Genomic DNA, 6,000 nt, shown 5'->3' on the forward strand with positions numbered 1-6,000 from the left:
ACCCCCCCTTTTTCTTTGACCAAGGGTAGAGGAGCTTGTTAGCTTTCAATAAAATTGATTTCTTTTATAATCCCATATATTCTGTTTTATGAATTTTAAAACAGCCTTCTGGAAAAGATTCTATAGATTTCCCCAGACTACTGAAAATCCATTTCTCATACACTTAAGAACCACTACATGAGAGGAAGAGAAGAAACAAAGGAGGTTTTTTCCATCTCCTTTGTAACAAGAGTTTTCCTTCCCCCTTTCAGGTGTCTGAGGGAGAAGGGGAATCAGCTTTGTAATCGCCTTGAATAGTGTTGGAAACTTACTGAAGAAGTCAGTTGGAGGAACACAAATAGCCCCCATAAGAAGACATCCCCATCCCCATAGGATGTCACTGTAGCTGTGACACAGGGATAACTGGATCCTCTGCCAGACGAGGAAAACAAGGAAGGCCAAAAATTCTGAAAGGCTCCTCAAGAGCTGGAATAAAGCAATGCCTGAGGACACTTGCTGGGAGCAGCCTGGAACTGCAGGAGAAATCACGGCTGGCTGCACCTGCCCCCAGGACTAAGAAAGGGACCATCATCATGCCATTGATTGGTGCCTTATGTACACCATTGAAAGAAATGGGTTTGTTCTATGGGTGTTGAATTCTGGTCATAAATTACACTCTAGGTTGGCTTTTTTTGTTTTTGTTTTTTTGGTAAAATTTTTATGTCTTTTAAACTTAAATAGGAAGAGAAAAGAAGAAAAAAGAACTTTCTCATGTATACAGCAGAATATGAGAGGATTCAATGTAAAACAATAAATGCACATTTCAAGAAAACCTACAAAAGATATACTACACATTGTTTTCAAAACTATCCAACTTTGCTTCTTTTTAGGTTTTCTTTTGTTCTTTGTTCCCCCTCTTTTCCCACCCTGGAGAAGATTACAATTAAACTTGGAAATAGAGGGATAGCTAGCTGGTTATGTACCTACATGAACACATATAAATAGTTCTCTATAAATATATACACAGTAAAATAATATTATATATATTTCTACTTGTCATCTCTTTCTCTGGAGATGGATGCACTCTAAGGGTCCTGCACTTATTAAAAGTTGTCCATTCTGGTCAAATAGTATCAACAGTTACCTTGCCCATCTTAATTTTGCCTTAAAATGTATAGACAATACATCTTTCACAATGAAGTTTTTTTGATTCGTGTTTTTAAAATCAAAATAAATTTCAATTATAAATTCCCAGCTACATCTTCTGAAGTTGTATAAAACAAAAACAAATCGCATAAAACAAAGTGACATGTGATAACTTAGATGAAAATGGATGAATACCAACAATTTTATAAAGATTTATAAGCATTTAACATACTTGTCAATTCATTCTCTCAGGCAAGGTACATTTTTGATAATGAATAAATTAATGGATACACACCAGAGCAAATTATTTCAGAAAACACAGAAAGGAATTCTCCTTTTCATAAAATGTCTGATAATGACTCTAATGCTTGCACATTAAGAGTTTGTCTCAGTAAACTCTGGAGTACTGCACATACATATATTCCCAACTCCTATTTCTTGAGCTGTGTGTATGAGCCAAGGTTGTGAAAAATCATCCCAAATATGTTTTAGTCCTGTGTGGCACAAGAAAAGCTCTGGCTTGCTAGTAACAAACTTTTAGGACCAGGGACAATCAACATCCTAAGATCACAGAAGCCCATCAGCAGGATAGTTGCAGGGAGATGAATTAAGATCATCTATAAGTCATAAAGGAGCCATAATCTGTGTTAGTGTAGCCACTATCCTTGGCTATATAGAATAGAACAAAGGAAAGCTTTTAAAATATAATGACAAATGACTTACCATGGCTAGAGACCTAGGTAAGAATCTTAAGAGATCTTGGCATTTCCAAGGACAATATATTATTGGAAGAGAGCCTGTAAGACCCATTATTGATCTACTGATTCAAATGCTTTTTTAAAATGAGTGTTAAAAATTGCCTTTATGGGAGGTGATGCAGTGGATAGAGCACCAGCTCTGAAGTCAGGAGGACCTGAGTTAAAATGTTCAGACACTTAACACTTCCTAACTGTGACTCTGGGCAAGTCATTTAACCCCAATTGCCTCAGCAAAAAAAATAAAAATAAAATATTGTCTTTACATGTAATTGGAAAAAAACCCATAATTTTTTAAAATATAAATACCTAGCATTTATAGAATGCTTCAGATTTTGCAAAGGGTATTCAAGATGTTATCTGATCTGCAAATCAATATCCCTGTTTTACAGATTTTTGCCCTACCATGATCCTTATTTTAATGATTGGATGTTAACATATAGACCAGTATTATTCTAGACCTCTAACAGAGGAACTTGATTTCTGTGAGTTTAGAAAATAGGCAGAAGTTAAGGAAACCAATTTCAACTTTAAAACATTTTAACATTTAGAACTTTTTCTAATAGAATGAGCTGCCTAGAGAGGTAATGAGCTCTCCACCACTAAAAGAACTTCATCAGAAGGGAGGTGGCTGTTGTTCCAGGATTTCAGAGGTGATAGGAACCTCAGAAGTCATCTAGGCTCACCAATACTTAAAGAAGAATCCCCCCATATCATCCATATCAAGTCATCATCTAGCTTTCATTTAGAGACATCCAATGAGAGCCTACTATTCTCAGAATCATTTATTCCTTTGCACTTTGGGAAAGTTCCCAATCTAAATTAGCAACTTGTGTCTATTATTCCTTGATCTGTCTTCCGGGGTGAAACAAAATATTCCCCATTTTTTAAGAGAGAATTTCATTTTGGAGTAGGATTCAACTAAATAAAACTTGTGTTGGGCTCCAGCACTAAGACTTTATAAACCTAATTTATCCTTTCCATCCCATTACCCACTTAGCTTTGAGATCAACAATTAAAAAGTGTACCATGTTCCTCACACCTTCTCAAGCTTTCTAACTGTCTCAAGTGAGTGTCTACAACAGTTTTGAAATGTGTAAACACCTTTTGCTATGATATTTAGGGATGTTTATATAGGATTTCCTCTCTCCATACCTAATTTTTTTATATTTTGTTAAAAAAAAAAAAAAAAAAGTCTTCTATATTTTGTCTCTCCCTGGCTCATTTTTTAAGCAGTAAAAGAGCAATTAGATCTTGGCTCTAGCATGCCCTTGAATCCAGAACTCTTTCCACTATATGAAAGATGGCACTTCATTTCAACTAATCTGAATAGTTCACAAGTTTTAATTTAGACTTGGTGTATGTCAGTAAATAGGCTCATCTTGACTTTGAATGACAGACTCCACCATTTTATTTGCAAAGCAAAGTTCAAGAATTTTTAATCTTTCAACATAGATTATACCAAAAGTTCCTGATTTTTCCTTTTAAAGGATAAAAGCCTAGAAGGATCATGAATAATGACATTTGCATGTCAATACTGGTAGTGCTGTTTTCCATACACTCCATTTTCCATAAGTTGCTTGGCTTAGTTTTAACTTCACATATCAACCTTTCCCAGATCCCCTTCTCAAGTTGATCATCCCAAATCTCATTACTATGAAGAAATGACTCAGGTTTTGCTTAGTCCACTTTCTGTCTCTTTGAGTGAAGGGCAGGAGGGTAAAGCACTAAACTCCTCCCAGAGCTGCTTGTGTGTGTGTGTGTGTGTGTGTGTGTGTGTGTGTGTGTGTGTGTGTGTGTATGCAGAAGAGAGATGAAAAGTGAAAAGAGAAGTGGAGAGAAAAAGAGAGACAAAAAGAGAAAGGGAGAGAGACACAGAGAGAGAAGAAAAAAAGAAGTGGAGAGAGAGAAGAAGGAGGAGGGGGAGAGAGAAGGATTTACAATCTTCCTGGTAACTTCATTTTCCATCAGCTGCTCAACTTGACTTCAATTCCATGGAACAACATGCATGTCCCCTGAACCAAATACACCCTGGTCTCTACTTGAAGAACTCTGCTGAAATTAAGTCTAAACAGGTCCCTTCCATTTCCATTCATTAGCAAGTCTTAATCCCTCTTTCATATGACAGTCCTACAAATACTTGAAAGTATGAGAATATGCTCCTCTCCTCCAAATTTTCTCTTCAGCTTTTCCACTTAGTTACTACATGATACAGACTCAAGAAAAGCCCTTCTCCCTATTGGTTGTTTTCCTTTGGAGTTCATCTATGTTTTCCAGTTCCTCAATGTTCTCTCTTCACGTGGCTTCCCAAACAGAATACTCACTCCTTATGTGCTCTGAGCAGGGCAGAGTACAGAGCAGTCCTTGCCTTCTTATTCTTGGAAGCTATACTTCTCTTAATGGCTCGCATTATCTTTAAGAGAATCTGCTGCTGCCTCAAATTGATCTTGCAATTCATTAATACCCCCAAGATCTTTTCCAGATAAATTACTATCTAAAATATTTTTACTCCATGTTATCAGTGTTTTTTTTAATTTAATTTTTATTTTATTTTATAATTATAACTTTTTTTTGATAGTACATATGCATGGGTAATTTTTTATAACATTATCCCTTGCACTTATTTCTGTTCAGATTTTTTCCCTTCCTCCCCCAACCCCCTTCCCCAGATGGCAGGCAGTCTTATACATGTTAAATATATTACAATATATTCTAGATACAATATATGTGTGTAGAACCAAATTTCTTGTTGCACAGGAAGAATTGGATTCAGAAGGTAAAAATAACAGTTTACACTCATTTCCCAGTGTTCCTTTTCTGGATGTAGCTGGTTCTGTCCATCATTAATCAATTGGAATTGGATTAGCTCTTCTCTATGTTGAAGATATCCACTTCCATCAGCATACATCCTCGTACAGTATCATTGTTGAAGCGTATAATGATCCCCTAGTTCTGCTCATTTCACTCAGCATCAGTTGATGTAAGTCTCTCCAAGCCTCTCTGTATTTCTCCTGTTGGTCATTTCTTACAGAACAATAATATTCCATAACCTTCATATACCATAATTTACCCAACCATTCTCCAATTGATGGACATCCATTCATCTTCCAGCTTCTAGCCACTATGAAACGGGGCTGCCACAAACATTTTGGCACATACAGGTCCTTTTCCCTTCTTTAGTATTTCCTTGGGATATAAGCCCAGTATATCAGTGTTAAAACCAAAACATAACTCAGATCTTTTGTCTCTTCAGTCCAGTGCTTCCACAGGAAAACATCAACCAGCTTAGCAGCATGACACTAAAGTTCAAAAGGGAGATTTAATAGGAAGTTTTGTTTCTTAGCCCATGTGTCCTTTTCTCTTACTCATTTATGAACCATGTGGACTAAAAACAAGTTCACCTAAGGTCTTCTATAAGTTAGTGACTTAAACATGCAAATACTAAACTGTCACAGGTAGTTTAATAATTTTCTGATGAATTTAGAATTATTGACCTACATGAAACATCCTCCACCTCACCCCATTACAAGGGGGCTCAGGGATACTAGGGTAAAATTCAGTCAGTGTAGCAGTTGTTTTTGATCAATCATTTACAAAGAGTTTGATGCAGAGATGGAAGAAGGGCAGATATTTATTGAAATTATTAATATAAAGCAAAAGGCATCAATAAAAATGTTTCAACACTAAAAAATAAATACTGACTTTTACTCACCTATCTTATGAAACAGAATAGCAGAGAAAAGGGTCAGCAATCTTACATTAGAGATATAGAAGGATCATGGGATCAGAGTTCTAGAACAGGAAAGTCATGCAAGAATACTTGACAAAATGGGTCTTCTAAAATGTCAAGTGGTTCCAACAATGAGATGAACCAAATCAGTTCCAATAGAGCAGTAATGAACTGAACCAGTTACACCCAGCATAAGAACTCTGGGAGATGACTATGAACCACTACATAGAATTCCCAATCCCTTTATTTTCGTCTGCCTACATTTTTTACTTCCTTCACAGGCTAATTGTACACTGTTTCAAAGTACGATTCTTTTTGTACAATAAAATAACTGTTTGGACATGTATACATATATTGTATTTAACTTATACTTTAACATATTTAATATGT

Source organism: Sminthopsis crassicaudata, chromosome 4, assembly GCF_048593235.1.
Source record: "Sminthopsis crassicaudata isolate SCR6 chromosome 4, ASM4859323v1, whole genome shotgun sequence".
NCBI classification, from domain to species: Eukaryota; Metazoa; Chordata; class Mammalia; order Dasyuromorphia; family Dasyuridae; genus Sminthopsis; species Sminthopsis crassicaudata.